Raw genomic sequence first — 15,000 nt, 5'->3', positions numbered from 1 at the left:
CGAGATTTTCTGTTTTCATTTTTTTAAATCGAGAGGTGAACAAAAAGTTAAGGGCTTCGGAAGAACTGCATGACCAAAATATGAGTAAGTTATGGATATGACTAAATTTAGAAGCACAAGTGGTGTAGTGGTAGAATAGTACCCTGCCACTATACAGACCCGAGTTCGATTCTCGACTAGTGGATCCCGATGATTAGCTATGATGATATTAGTGCGCATAATTTGAAAACTAGGGTTTGCCACAATATCAGTTAAATTTAAACATGACACGTGTAGCACTATCGAGATTTTCTGTTTTCATTTTTTTAAATCGAGAGGTGAACGAAAAGTTAAGGGATTCGGAAGAACTGCATGACCAAAATACGAGTAAGTTATGGATATGACTAAATTTAGAAGCACCAGTGGTCTAGTGGTAGAATAGTACCCTGCCACGGTAATGACCCGAGTTCGATTCTCGACTTGTGGATCCCGAAGATTAGCTATGATGATATTAGTCCGTTAATTTGAAACTTAGGGTTTGCTACAATATCAGTTAAATTTATAGATGACACGTGTAGCACTATCGAGATTTTCTGTTTTTATTTTTTTAAATCGAGAGGTGAACGAAAAGCTATGGGATTCGGAAGAACTGCATGACCGAAATACGAGTATGTTATGGATATGCCTAAAGTTAGAAGCACTAGTGGTCTAGTGGTAGAATAGTACCCTGCCACGGTACAGACTCGAGTTCGATTCTCGACTGGTCGATCCCGAAGATTAGCTATGATGATATTAGTGCACTATCGAGATTTTCTGTTTTCATTTTTTTAAATCGAGAGGTGAACAAAAAGTTAACTGCTTCGGAAGAACTGCATGACCAAAATACGGGTAAGTTATGGATATGACTAAATTTAGAAGCACCAGTGGTCTAGTGGTAGAATAGTACCCTGCCACTATACAGACCCGAGTTCGATTCTCGACTAGTGGATCCCGATGATAAGCTATGATGATATTATTGCGCATAATTTGAAACTTAGGGTTTGCCACAATATCAGTTAAATTTATAGATGACACGTGTAGCACTATCGAGATTTTCTGTTTTCATTTTTTTAAATCAAGATGTGAACGAAAAGTTAAGGGCTTCGGAAAAACTGCATGACCGAAATACGAGTACGTTATGGATATGCCTAAAGTTAGAAGCACTAGTGGTCTAGTGGTAGAATAGTACCCTGCCACTATACAGACCCGAGTTCGATTCTCGACTAGTGGATCCCGATGATTAGCTATGATGATATTAGTGCGCATAATTTGAAAACTAGGGTTTGCCACAATATCAGTTAAATTTAAACATGACACGTGTAGCACTATCAAGATTTTCTGTTTTCATTTTTTTAAATCGAGAGGTGAACGAAAAGTTAAGGGCTTCGGAAGAACTGCATGACACAAATACGAGTAAGTTATGGATATGACTAAATTTAGAAGCACAAGTGGTCTAGTGGTAGAATAGTACCCTGCCACGGTACAGACTGGAGGTCGATTCTCAACTGGTGGATCCCGACGATTAGCTATGATGATATTAGTGCGCATAATTTTAAAACTAGGGTTTGCCACAATATCAGTTAAATTTAAACATGACACGTGTAGCACTATCGAGATTTTCTGTTTTCATTTTTTTAAATCGAGAGGTGAACGAAAAGTTAAGGGCTTCGGAAGAACTGCATGACAAAAATACGAGTAAGTTATGGATATGACTAAATTTAGAAGCACCAGTGGTCTAGTGGTAGAATAGTACCCTGCCACGGTACAGACCTGAGTTCGATTCTCGGCTGGTGGATCCCGATTATTAGCAATGATGATATTAGTGAGCATAATTTGAAAGCTAGGGTTTGCCACAATATCAGTTAAATTTAAACATGACACGTGTAGCACTATCGAGATTTTCTGTTTTCATTTTTTTTAATTCGAGAGGTGAACGAAAAGTTAAGGGCTTCGGAAGAACTGCATGACCAAAATACGAGTAAGTTATGGATATGACTAAATTTAGAAGCACTAGTGGTCTATTGGTAGAATAGTACCATGCCACTATACAGACCCGAGTTCGATTCTCGACTAGTGGATCCCGATGATTAGCTATGATGATATTATTGCGCATAATTTGAAAGCTAGGGTTTGCCACAATATCAGTTAAATTTATAGATGACACGTGTAGCACTATCGAGATTTTCTGTTTTCATTTTTTTAAATCGAGAGGTGAACGAAAAGTTAAGGGCTTCGGAAGAACTGCATAACCAAAATACGAGTAAGTTATGGATATGACTAAATTTAGAAGCACTAGTGGTCTATTGGTAGAATAGTACCCTGCCACTATACACACCCGAGTTCGATTCTCGACTAGTGGATCCCGATGATTAGCTATGATGATATTATTGCGCATAATTTGAAACTTAGGGTTTGCCACAATATCAGTTAAATTTATAGATGACACGTGTAGCACTATCGAGATTTTCTATTTTCATTTTTTTAAATCGAGAGGTGAACGAAAAGTTAAGGGCTTCGGAAGAACTGCATGACCGAAATACTAGTACGTTATGGATATGCCTAAAGTTAGAAGCACTAGTGGTCTAGTGGTAGAATAGTACCCTGCCACGGTACAGACCCGAGTTCGATTCTCGGCTGGTGCATCCTGAAGATTAGCTATGATGATATTAGTGTGCATAATTTGAAACTTAGGGTTTGCCACAATATCAGTGAAATTTAAACATGACACGTGTAGCACTATCGAGATTTTCTGTTTTCATTTTTTTAAATCGAGAGGTGAACAAAAAGTTAAGGTTTTCGGAAGAACTGCATGACCAAAATACGAGTAAGTTATGGATATGACTAAATTTAGAAGCACAAGTGGTCTAGTGGTAGAATAGTACCCTGCCACTATACAGACCCGAGTTCGATTCTCGACTAGTGGATCCCGATGATTAGCTATGATGATATTAGTGCGCATAATTTGAAAACTAGGGTTTGCCACAATATCAGTTAAATTTAAACATGACACGTGTAGCACTATCGAGATTTTCTGTTTTCATTTTTTTAAATCGAGAGGTGAACGAAAAGTTAAGGGCTTCGGAAGAACTACATGACCAAAATACGAGTAAGTTATGGATATGACTTAATTTAAAAGCACTAGTGGTCTAGTGGTAGAATAGTACCCTGCCACGGTACAGACCTGAGTTCGATTCTCGGCATGTGGATCCCGATGATTAGCTATGATGATATTAGTGCGCATAATTTGAAAGCTAGGGTTTGCCACAATATCAGTTAAATTTAAACATGACACGTGTAGCACTATCGAGATTTTCTTTTTTCATTTTTTTAAATCGAGAGGTGAACGAAAAGTTAAGGGCTTCGGAAGAACTGCATGACCAAAATACGAGTAAGTTATGGATATGACTAAATTTAGAAGCACTAGTGGTCTATTGGTAGAATAGTACCCTGCCACGGTACAGACCCGAGTTCGATTCTCGGCTGGTGCATCTTGAAGATTAGCTATGATGATATTAGTGCGCTTAATTTGAAACTTAGGGTTTGCCACAATATCAGTTAAATTTATAGATGACACGTGTAGCACTATCGAGATTTTCTGTTTTCATTTTTTTAAATCGAGAGGTGAACGAAAAGTTAAGGGCTTCGGAAGAACTGCATGACCAAAATACGAGTAAGTTATGGATATGACTGAATTTAGAAGCACCAGTGGTCTAGTGGTAGAATAGTACCCTGTCACGGTATAGACCCGAGTTCGATTCTCGACTGGTGGATCCCGAAGATTAGGGATGATGATATTAGTGCGCATAATTTATAAACTAGGTTTTGCCACAATATCAGTTAAATTTAAACATGACATGTGTAGCACTATCGAGATTTTCTGTTTTCATTTTTTTAAATCGAGAGGTGAACGAAAAGTTAAGGGCTTCGGAAGAATTGCATGACCAAAATACGAGTAAGTTACGGATAAAATTTAAACATGACATGTGTAGCACTATCGAGATTTTCTGTTTTCATTTTTTTAAATCGAGAGGTGAACGAAAAGTTAAGGGCTTCGGAAGAATTGCATGACCAAAATACGAGTAAGTTACGGATATGACTAAATTTAGAAGCACCAGTGGTCTAGTGGTAGAATAGTACCCTGCCACGGTACCGACCCGAGTTCGATTCTCGGTTGGTGCATACCAAAGATTAGCTATGATGATATTACTGCGCATTATTTGAAAACTTGGGTTTGCAACAATATCAGTTAAATTTAAACATGACACGTGTAGAACTATCGAGATTTTCTGTTTTCATTTTTTTAAATCGAGAGGTGAACGAAAAGTTAAGGGCTTCGGAAGAACTGCATGACCAAAATACGAGTAAGTTACGGATAGGACTAAATTTAGAAGCACCAGTGGTCTAGTGGTAGAATAGTACCCTGCCACGGTACAGACCCGAGTTCGATTCTCGGCTGGTGCATCTCGAAGATTAGCTATGATGATATTATTGCGCATAATTTGAAACTTAGGGTTTGCCACAATATCAGTTAAATTTAAACATGACACGTGTAGCACTATCGAGATTTTCTATTTTCATTTTTTTAAATCGAGAGGTGAACATGACACGTGTAGCACTATCGAGATTTTCTATTTTCATTTTTTTAAATCGAGAGGTGAACGAAAAGTTAAGGGCTTCGGAAGAACTACATGACCAAAATACGAGTAAGTTATGGATATGACTAAATTTAGAAGCACCAGTGGTCTAGTGGTAGAATAGTACCCTGCCACGGCCGAGTTTGATTCTCGGCTGGTGCATCCCGAAGATTAGCTATGATGATATTAGTGCGCATAATTTTAAAACTAGGGTTGCACTATCGAGATTTTCTGTTTTTATTTTTTTAAATCGAGAGGTGAACGAAAAGTTAAGGGCTTCGGAAGAACTGCATGACCAAAATACGAGTAAGTTATGGATATGACTAAATTTAGAAGCACCAGTGGTCTAGTGGTAGAATAGTACCCTGCCACGGTACAGACCCGAGTTCGATTCTCGGATGGTGCATCCCAAAGATTAACTATGATTATATTAGTGCGCATAATTTTAAAACTAGGGTTTGCCAAAATATTAGTTAAATTTAAACTTGGCACATGTAGCACTATCGAGATTTTCTGTTTTCATTTTTTTAAATCGAGAGGTGAACGAAAAGTTAAGGGCTTCGGAAGAACTACATGACCAAAATACGAGTAAGTTATGGATATGACTGAATTTAGAAGCACCAGTGGTCTAGTGGTAGAATAGTACCCTGCCACGGTATAGACCCGAGTTCGATTCTCGACTGGTGGATCCCGAAGATTAGGGATGATGATATTAGTGCGCATAATTTATAAACTAGGTTTTGCCACAATATCAGTAAAATTTAAACATGACATGTGTAGCACTATCGAGATTTTCTGTTTTCATTTTTTTAAATCGAGAGGTGAACGAAAAGTTAAGGGCTTCGGAAGAATTGCATGACCAAAATACGAGTAAGTTACGGATATGACTAAATTTAGAAGCACCAGTGGTCTAGTGGTAGAATAGTACCCTGCCACGGTACAGACCCGAGTTCGATTCTCGGCTGGTGCATCCCAAAGATTAGCTATGATGATATTAGTGCGCATAATTTGAAACTTAGGGTTTGCCACAATATCAGTTAAATTTATAGATGACACGTGTAGCACTATCGAGATTTTCTGTTTCATTTTTTTAAATCGAGAGGTGAACGAAAAGTTAAGGGCTTCGGAAGAACTGCATGACCAAAATACGAGTAAGTTATTGATATGAGTAAATTTAGAAGCACCAGTGGTCTAGTGGTAGAATAGAACCCTGCCACGGTACAGACCCGAGTTCGATTCTCGACTGGTGGACCGCGAAGATTAGCTATGATGATATTAGTGCGTGCATAATTTGAAAACTAGGGTTTGCCACAACACGTGTAGCACTATCAAGATTTTCTGTTTTCATTTTTTTAAATCGAGAGGTGAACGAAAAGTTAAGGGCTTCGGAAGAACTGCATGACCAAAATACGAGTAAGTTACGGATATGACTAAATTTAGAAGCACCAGTGGTCTAGTGGTAGAATAGTACCCTGCCACGGTACCGACCCGAGTTCGATTCTCGGTTGGTGCATACCAAAGATTAGCTATGATGATATTACTGCGCATTATTTGAAAACTTGGGTTTGCAACAATATCAGTTAAATTTAAACATGACACGTGTAGAACTATCGAGATTTTCTGTTTTCATTTTTTTAAATCGAGAGGTGAACGAAAAGTTAAGGGCTTCGGAAGAACTGCATGACCAAAATACGAGTAAGTTACGGATAGGACTAAATTTAGAAGCACCAGTGGTCTAGTGGTAGAATAGTACCCTGCCACGGCCGAGTTTGATTCTCGGCTGGTGCATCCCGAAGATTAGCTATGATGATATTAGTGCGCATAATTTTAAAACTAGGGTTGCACTATCGAGATTTTCTGTTTTTATTTTTTTAAATCGAGAGGTGAACGAAAAGTTAAGGGCTTCGGAAGAACTGCATGACCAAAATACGAGTAAGTTATGGATATGACTAAATTTAGAAGCACCAGTGGTCTAGTGGTAGAATAGTACCCTGCCACGGTACAGACCCGAGTTCGATTCTCGGATGGTGCATCCCAAAGATTAACTATGATTATATTAGTGCGCATAATTTTAAAACTAGGGTTTGCCACAATATTAGTTAAATTTAAACATGACACGTGTAGCACTATCGAGATTTTCTATTTTCATTTTTTTAAATCGAGAGGTGAACATGACACGTGTAGCACTATCGAGATTTTCTATTTTCATTTTTTTAAATCGAGAGGTGAACGAAAAGTTAAGGGCTTCGGAAGAACTACATGACCAAAATACGAGTAAGTTATGGATATGACTAAATTTAGAAGCACCAGTGGTCTAGTGGTAGAATAGTACCCTGCCACGGCCGAGTTTGATTCTCGGCTGGTGCATCCCGAAGATTAGCTATGATGATATTAGTGCGCATAATTTTAAAACTAGGGTTGCACTATCGAGATTTTCTGTTTTTATTTTTTTAAATCGAGAGGTGAACGAAAAGTTAAGGGCTTCGGAAGAACTGCATGACCAAAATACGAGTAAGTTATGGATATGACTAAATTTAGAAGCACCAGTGGTCTAGTGGTAGAATAGTACCCTGCCACGGTACAGACCCGAGTTCGATTCTCGGATGGTGCATCCCAAAGATTAACTATGATTATATTAGTGCGCATAATTTTAAAACTAGGGTTTGCCACAATATTAGTTAAATTTAAACATGACACGTGTAGCACTATCGAGATTTTCTGTTTTCATTTTTTTAAATCGAGAGGTGAACGAAAAGTTAAGGGCTTCGGAAGAACTGCATGACCAAAATACGAGTAAGTTACGGATAGGACTAAATTTAGAAGCACCAGTGGTCTAGTGGTAGAATAGTACCCTGCCACGGTACAGACCCGAGTTCGATTCTCGGCTGGTGCATCTCGAAGATTAGCTATGATGATATTATTGCGCATAATTTGAAACTTAGGGTTTGCCACAATATCAGTTAAATTTAAACATGACACGTGTAGCACTATCGAGATTTTCTATTTTCATTTTTTTAAATCGAGAGGTGAACATGACACGTGTAGCACTATCGAGATTTTCTATTTTCATTTTTTTAAATCGAGAGGTGAACGAAAAGTTAAGGGCTTCGGAAGAACTACATGACCAAAATACGAGTAAGTTATGGATATGACTAAATTTAGAAGCACCAGTGGTCTAGTGGTAGAATAGTACCCTGCCACGGCCGAGTTTGATTCTCGGCTGGTGCATCCCGAAGATTAGCTATGATGATATTAGTGCGCATAATTTTAAAACTAGGGTTGCACTATCGAGATTTTCTGTTTTTATTTTTTTAAATCGAGAGGTGAACGAAAAGTTAAGGGCTTCGGAAGAACTGCATGACCAAAATACGAGTAAGTTATGGATATGACTGAATTTAGAAGCACCAGTGGTCTAGTGGTAGAATAGTACCCTGCCACGGTACAGACCCGAGTTCGATTCTCGGCTGGTGCATCCCGAAGATTAGGGATGATTATATTAGTGCGCATAATTAGTTAAATTTAAACATGACACGTGTAGCACTATCGAGATTTTCTGTTTTCATTTTTTTAAATCGAGAGGTGAACGAAAAGTTAAGGGCTTCGGAAGAACTACATGACCAAAATACGAGTAAGTTATGGATATGACTGAATTTAGAAGCACCAGTGGTCTAGTGGTAGAATAGTACCCTGCCACGGTACAGACCCGAGTTCGATTCTCGGCTGGTGCATCCCGAAGATTAGGGATGATTATATTAGTGCGCATAATTAGTTAAATTTAAACATGACACGTGTAGCACTATCGAGATTTTCTGTTTTCATTTTTTTAAATCGAGAGGTAAACGAAAAGTTAAGGGCTTCGGAAGAACTGCATGACAAAAATACGAGTAAGTTATGGATATGACTAAATTTAGAAGCACCAGTGGTCTAGTGGTAGAATAGTACCCTGCCACCCACGGTACAGACCCGAGTTAAGGGCTTCGGAAGAACTGCATGACCAAAATACGAGTAAGTTATGGATATGACTAAATTTAGAAGCACCAGTGGTCTAGTGGTAGAATAGTACCCTTCCACGGTACAGACCCGAGTTCGATTCTCGACTGGTGGATCCCGAAGATTAGGGATGATGATATTAGTGCGCATAATTTATAAACTAGGGTTTGCCACAATATCAGTTAAATTTAAACATGACATGTGTAGCACTATCGAGATTTTCTGTTTTCATTTTTTTAAATCGAGAGGTGAACGAAAAGTTAAGGGCTTCGGAAGAATTGCATGACCAAAATACGAGTAAGTTACGGATATGACTAAATTTAGAAGCACCAGTGGTCTAGTGGTAGAATAGTACCCTGCCACGGTACAGACCCGAGTTCGATTCTCGGCTGGTGCATCCCAAAGATTAGCTATGATTATATTAGTGCGCATAATTTGAAAACTAGGGTTTGCCACAATATTAGTTAAATTTAAACATGACACGTGTAGCACTATCGAGATTTTCTGTTTTCATTTTTTTAAATCGAGAGGTGAACGAAAAGTTAAGGGCTTCGGAAGAACTACATGACCAAAATACGAGTAAGTTATGGATATGACTAAATTTAGAAGCACCAGTGGTCTAGTGGTAGAATAGTACCCTGCCACGGTACAGACCTGAGTTCGATTCTCGGCTGGTGGATCCCGATGATTAGCTATGATGATATTAGTGCGCATAATTTATCAGTTAAATTTAAACATGACACGTGTAGCACTATCGAGATTTTCTTTTTTCATTTTTTTAAATCGAGAGGTGAACGAAAAGTTAAGGGCTTCGGAAGAACTGCATGACCAAAATACGAGTAAGTTATGGATATGACTAAATTTAGAAGCACTAGTGGTCTATTGGTAGAATAGTACCCTGCCACGGTACAGACCCGAGTTCAATTCTCGGCTGGTGCATCTCGAAGATTAGCTATGATGATATTAGTGCGCATAATTTGAAACTTAGGGTTTGCCACAATATCAGTTAAATTTATAGATGACACGTGTAGCACTATCGAGATTTTCTGTTTTCATTTTTTTAAATCGAGAGGTGAACGAAAAGTTAAGGGCTTCGGAAGAACTGCATGACCAAAATACGAGTAAGTTATTGATATGACTAAATTTAGAAGCACCAGTGGTCTAGTGGTAGAATAGTACCCTGCCACGGTACAGACCCGAGTTCGATTCTCGACTGGTGGACCGCGAAGATTAGCTATGATGATATTAGTGCGTGCATAATTTGAAAACTAGGGTTTGCCACAACACGTGTAGCACTATCAAGATTTTCTGTTTTCATTTTTTTAAATCGAGAGGTGAACGAAAAGTTAAGGGCTTCGGAAGAACTGCATGACCCAAATACGAGTAAGTTACGGATATGACTAAATTTAGAAGCACCAGTGGTCTAGTGGTAGAATAGTAACCTGCCACGGTACCGACCCGAGTTCGATTCTCGGTTGGTGCATACCAAAGATTAGCTATGATGATATTACTGCGCATAATTTGAAAACTTGGGTTTGCCACAATATCAGTTAAATTTAAACATGACACGTGTAGAACTATCGAGATTTTCTGTTTTCATTTTTTTAAATCGAGAGGTGAACGAAAAGTTAAGGGCTTCGGAAGAACTGCATGACCAAAATACGAGTAAGTTACGGATAGGACTAAATTTAGAAGCACCAGTGGTCTAGTGGTAGAATAGTACCCTGCCACGGTACAGACCCGAGTTCGATTCTCGGCTGGTGCATCTCGAAGATTAGCTATGATGATATTATTGCGCATAATTTGAAACTTAGGGTTTGCCACAATATCAGTTAAATTTAAACATGACACGTGTAGCACTATCGAGATTTTCTATTTTCATTTTTTTAAATCGAGAGGTGAACGAAAAGTTAAGGGCTTCGGAAGAACTACATGACCAAAATACGAGTAAGTTATGGATATGACTAAATTTAGAAGCACCAGTGGTCTAGTGGTAGAATAGTACCCTGCCACGGCCGAGTTTGATTCTCGGCTGGTGCATCCCGAAGATTAGCTATGATGATATTAGTGCGCATAATTTTAAAACTAGGGTTGCACTATCGAGATTTTCTGTTTTTATTTTTTTAAATCGAGAGGTGAACGAAAAGTTAAGGGCTTCGGAAGAACTGCATGACCAAAATACGAGTAAGTTATGGATATGACTAAATTTAGAAGCACCAGTGGTCTAGTGGTAGAATAGTACCCTGCCACGGTACAGACCCGAGTTCGATTCTCGGATGGTGCATCCCAAAGATTAACTATGATTATATTAGTGCGCATAATTTGAAAACTAGGGTTTGCCACAATATTAGTTAAATTTAAACATGACACGTGTAGCACTATCGAGATTTTCTGTTTTCATTTTTTTAAATCGAGAGGTGAACGAAAAGTTAAGTTAAGGGCTTTGGAAGAACAGCATGACCAAAATACGAGTAAGTTATGGATATGACTAAATTTAGAAGCACCAGTGGTCTAGTGGTAGAATAGTACCCTGCCACGGTACAGACCCGAGTTCGATTCTCGGCTGGTGCATCCCAAAGATTAGCTATGATTATATTAGTGCGCATAATTTGAAAACTAGGGTTTGGCACAATATTAGTTAAATTTAAACATGACACGTGTAGCACTATCGAGATTTTCTGTTTTCATTTTTTTAAATCGAGAGGTGAACGAAAAGTTAATGGCTTCGGAAGAACTACATGACAAAAATACGAGTAGGTTATGGATATGACTGAATTTAGAAGCACCAGTGGTCTAGTGGTAGAATAGTACCCTGCCACGGTACAGACCTGAGTTCGATTCTCGGCTGGTAGATCCCGATAATTAGCTATGATGATATTAGTGCGCATAATTTGAAAGCTAGGGTTTGCCACAATATCAGTTAAATTTAAACATGACACGTGTAGCACTATCGAGATTTTCTGTTTTCATTTTTTTAAATCGAGAGGTGAACGAAAAGTTAAGGGCTTCGGAAGAACTACATGACCAAAATACGAGTAAGTTATGGATATGACTGAATTTAGAAGCACCAGTGGTCTAGTGGTAGAATAGTACCCTGCCACGGTACAGACCCGAGTTCGATTCTCGGCTGGTGCATCCCGAAGATTAGGGATGATTATATTAGTGCGCATAATTAGTTAAATTTAAACATGACACGTGTAGCACTATCGAGATTTTCTGTTTTCATTTTTTTAAATCGAGAGGTAAACGAAAAGTTAAGGGCTTCGGAAGAACTGCATGACCAAAATACGAGTAAGTTATGGATATGACTAAATTTAGAAGCACCAGTGGTCTAGTGGTAGAATAGTACCCTGCCACCCACGGTACAGACCCGAGTTAAGGGCTTCGGAAGAACTGCATGACCAAAATACGAGTAAGTTATGGATATGACTAAATTTAGAAGCACCAGTGGTCTAGTGGTAGAATAGTACCCTTCCACGGTACAGACCCGAGTTCGATTCTCGACTGGTGGATCCCGAAGATTAGGGATGATGATATTAGTGCGCATAATTTATAAACTAGGGTTTGCCACAATATCAGTTAAATTTAAACATGACATGTGTAGCACTATCGAGATTTTCTGTTTTCATTTTTTTAAATCGAGAGGTAAACGAAAAGTTAAGGGCTTCGGAAGAACTGCATGACCAAAATACGAGTAAGTTACGGATAGGACTAAATTTAGAAGCACCAGTGGTCTAGTGGTAGAATAGTACCCTGCCACGGTACAGACCCGAGTTCGATTCTCGGCTGGTGCATCTCGAAGATTAGCTATGATGATATTATTGCGCATAATTTGAAACTTAGGGTTTGCCACAATATCAGTTAAATTTAAACATGACACGTGTAGCACTATCGAGATTTTCTATTTTCATTTTTTTAAATCGAGAGGTGAACGAAAAGTTAAGGGCTTCGGAAGAACTACATGACCAAAATACGAGTAAATTATGGATATGACTAAATTTAGAAGCACCAGTGGTCTAGTGGTAGAATAGTACCCTGCCACGGCCGAGTTTGATTCTCGGCTGGTGCATCCCGAAGATTAGCTATGATGATATTAGTGCGCATAATTTTAAAACTAGGGTTGCACTATCGAGATTTTCTGTTTTTATTTTTTTAAATCGAGAGGTGAACGAAAAGTTAAGGGCTTCGGAAGAACTGCATGACCAAAATACGAGTAAGTTATGGATATGACTAAATTTAGAAGCACCAGTGGTCTAGTGGTAGAATAGTACCCTGCCACGGTACAGACCAGAGTTCGATTCTCGGATGGTGCATCCCAAAGATTAATTATGATTATATTAGTGCGCATAATTTGAAAACTAGGGTTTGCCACAATATTAGTTAAATTTAAACATGACACGTGTAGCACTATCGAGATTTTCTGTTTTCATTTTTTTAAATCGAGAGGTGAACGAAAAGTTAAGTTAAGGGCTTTGGAAGAACAGCATGACCAAAATACGAGTAAGTTATGGATATGACTAAATTTAGAAGCACCAGTGGTCTAGTGGTAGAATAGTACCCTGCCACGGTACAGACCCGAGTTCGATTCTCGGCTGGTGCATCCCAAAGATTAGCTATGATTATATTAGTGCGCATAATTTGAAAACTAGGGTTTGGCACAATATTAGTTAAATTTAAACATGACACGTGTAGCACTATCGAGATTTTCTGTTTTCATTTTTTTAAATCGAGAGGTGAACGAAAAGTTAATGGCTTCGGAAGAACTACATGACAAAAATACGAGTAGGTTATGGATATGACTGAATTTAGAAGCACCAGTGGTCTAGTGGTAGAATAGTACCCTGCCACGGTACAGACCTGAGTTCGATTCTCGGCTGGTAGATCCCGATAATTAGCTATGATGATATTAGTGCGCATAATTTGAAAGCTAGGGTTTGCCACAATATCAGTTAAATTTAAACATGACACGTGTAGCACTATCGAGATTTTCTGTTTTCATTTTTTTAAATCGAGAGGTGAACGAAAAGTTAAGGGCTTCGGAAGAACTACATGACCAAAATACGAGTAAGTTATGGATATGACTGAATTTAGAAGCACCAGTGGTCTAGTGGTAGAATAGTACCCTGCCACGGTACAGACCCGAGTTCGATTCTCGGCTGGTGCATCCCGAAGATTAGGGATGATTATATTAGTGCGCATAATTAGTTAAATTTAAACATGACACGTGTAGCACTATCGAGATTTTCTGTTTTCATTTTTTTAAATCGAGAGGTAAACGAAAAGTTAAGGGCTTCGGAAGAACTGCATGACCAAAATACGAGTAAGTTATGGATATGACTAAATTTAGAAGCACCAGTGGTCTAGTGGTAGAATAGTACCCTGCCACCCACGGTACAGACCCGAGTTAAGGGCTTCGGAAGAACTGCATGACCAAAATACGAGTAAGTTATGGATATGACTAAATTTAGAAGCACCAGTGGTCTAGTGGTAGAATAGTACCCTTCCACGGTACAGACCCGAGTTCGATTCTCGACTGGTGGATCCCGAAGATTAGGGATGATGATATTAGTGCGCATAATTTATAAACTAGGGTTTGCCACAATATCAGTTAAATTTAAACATGACATGTGTAGCACTATCGAGATTTTCTGTTTTCATTTTTTTAAATCGAGAGGTGAACGAAAAGTTAAGGGCTTCGGAAGAACTGCATGACCAAAATACGAGTAAGTTACGGATAGGACTAAATTTAGAAGCACCAGTGGTCTAGTGGTAGAATAGTACCCTGCCACGGTACAGACCCGAGTTCGATTCTCGGCTGGTGCATCTCGAAGATTAGCTATGATGATATTATTGCGCATAATTTGAAACTTAGGGTTTTCCACAATATCAGTTAAATTTAAACATGACACGTGTAGCACTATCGAGATTTTCTATTTTCATTTTTTTAAATCGAGAGGTGAACGAAAAGTTAAGGGCTTCGGAAGAACTACATGACCAAAATACGAGTAAATTATGGATATGACTAAATTTAGAAGCACCAGTGGTCTAGTGGTAGAATAGTACCCTGCCACGGCCGAGTTTGATTCTCGGCTGGTGCATCCCGAAGATTAGCTATGATGATATTAGTGCGCATAATTTTAAAACTAGGGTTGCACTATCGAGATTTTCTGTTTTTATTTTTTTAAATCGAGAGGTGAACGAAAAGTTAAGGGCTTCGGAAGAACTGCATGACCAAAATACGAGTAAGTTATGGATATGACTAAATTTAGAAGCACCAGTGGTCTAGTGGTAGAATAGTACCCTGCCACGGTACAGACCCGAGTTCGATTCTCGAATGGTGCATCCCAAAGATTAATTA

General features: G+C 38.7%; 13 non-coding genes across 13 annotated transcripts; all 13 read left to right on the top strand.

The window, feature by feature from the left end:
• Window positions 1–4,408: 4,408 nt before the first annotated feature.
• On the top strand, window positions 4,409–4,479 carry TRNAG-GCC (transfer RNA glycine (anticodon GCC)). Its single transcript has one exon. It is a non-coding gene; the product is annotated as a tRNA-Gly (tRNA).
• Window positions 4,480–5,551: 1,072 nt separating this feature from the next.
• TRNAG-GCC (transfer RNA glycine (anticodon GCC)) lies at window positions 5,552–5,622 on the top strand. Its single transcript has one exon. It is a non-coding gene; the product is annotated as a tRNA-Gly (tRNA).
• Window positions 5,623–7,474: 1,852 nt separating this feature from the next.
• On the top strand, window positions 7,475–7,545 carry TRNAG-GCC (transfer RNA glycine (anticodon GCC)). The gene has a single exon. It is a non-coding gene; the product is annotated as a tRNA-Gly (tRNA).
• A 508-nt stretch (window positions 7,546–8,053) lies between these two features.
• On the top strand, window positions 8,054–8,124 carry TRNAG-GCC (transfer RNA glycine (anticodon GCC)). The gene has a single exon. It is a non-coding gene; the product is annotated as a tRNA-Gly (tRNA).
• A 185-nt stretch (window positions 8,125–8,309) lies between these two features.
• Window positions 8,310–8,380, top strand: TRNAG-GCC (transfer RNA glycine (anticodon GCC)). The gene has a single exon. It is a non-coding gene; the product is annotated as a tRNA-Gly (tRNA).
• Window positions 8,381–8,968: 588 nt separating this feature from the next.
• On the top strand, window positions 8,969–9,039 carry TRNAG-GCC (transfer RNA glycine (anticodon GCC)). The gene has a single exon. It is a non-coding gene; the product is annotated as a tRNA-Gly (tRNA).
• A 1,297-nt stretch (window positions 9,040–10,336) lies between these two features.
• Window positions 10,337–10,407, top strand: TRNAG-GCC (transfer RNA glycine (anticodon GCC)). The gene has a single exon. It is a non-coding gene; the product is annotated as a tRNA-Gly (tRNA).
• A 735-nt stretch (window positions 10,408–11,142) lies between these two features.
• Window positions 11,143–11,213, top strand: TRNAG-GCC (transfer RNA glycine (anticodon GCC)). The gene has a single exon. It is a non-coding gene; the product is annotated as a tRNA-Gly (tRNA).
• Window positions 11,214–11,706: 493 nt separating this feature from the next.
• On the top strand, window positions 11,707–11,777 carry TRNAG-GCC (transfer RNA glycine (anticodon GCC)). Its single transcript has one exon. It is a non-coding gene; the product is annotated as a tRNA-Gly (tRNA).
• A 588-nt stretch (window positions 11,778–12,365) lies between these two features.
• On the top strand, window positions 12,366–12,436 carry TRNAG-GCC (transfer RNA glycine (anticodon GCC)). The gene has a single exon. It is a non-coding gene; the product is annotated as a tRNA-Gly (tRNA).
• A 735-nt stretch (window positions 12,437–13,171) lies between these two features.
• Window positions 13,172–13,242, top strand: TRNAG-GCC (transfer RNA glycine (anticodon GCC)). The gene has a single exon. It is a non-coding gene; the product is annotated as a tRNA-Gly (tRNA).
• Window positions 13,243–13,735: 493 nt separating this feature from the next.
• TRNAG-GCC (transfer RNA glycine (anticodon GCC)) lies at window positions 13,736–13,806 on the top strand. The gene has a single exon. It is a non-coding gene; the product is annotated as a tRNA-Gly (tRNA).
• A 588-nt stretch (window positions 13,807–14,394) lies between these two features.
• On the top strand, window positions 14,395–14,465 carry TRNAG-GCC (transfer RNA glycine (anticodon GCC)). Its single transcript has one exon. It is a non-coding gene; the product is annotated as a tRNA-Gly (tRNA).
• The last annotated feature ends 535 nt before the right edge of the window (window positions 14,466–15,000 follow it).

This window comes from Cucurbita pepo, chromosome 16 (genome assembly GCF_057944985.1).
Source record: "Cucurbita pepo subsp. pepo isolate OVF chromosome 16, ASM5794498v1, whole genome shotgun sequence".
Classification (NCBI taxonomy): domain Eukaryota; kingdom Viridiplantae; phylum Streptophyta; class Magnoliopsida; order Cucurbitales; family Cucurbitaceae; genus Cucurbita; species Cucurbita pepo.
The sequence above is the reverse complement of the archived record's forward strand: the minus strand, read 5'-3'. Positions and strand labels throughout refer to the sequence as shown.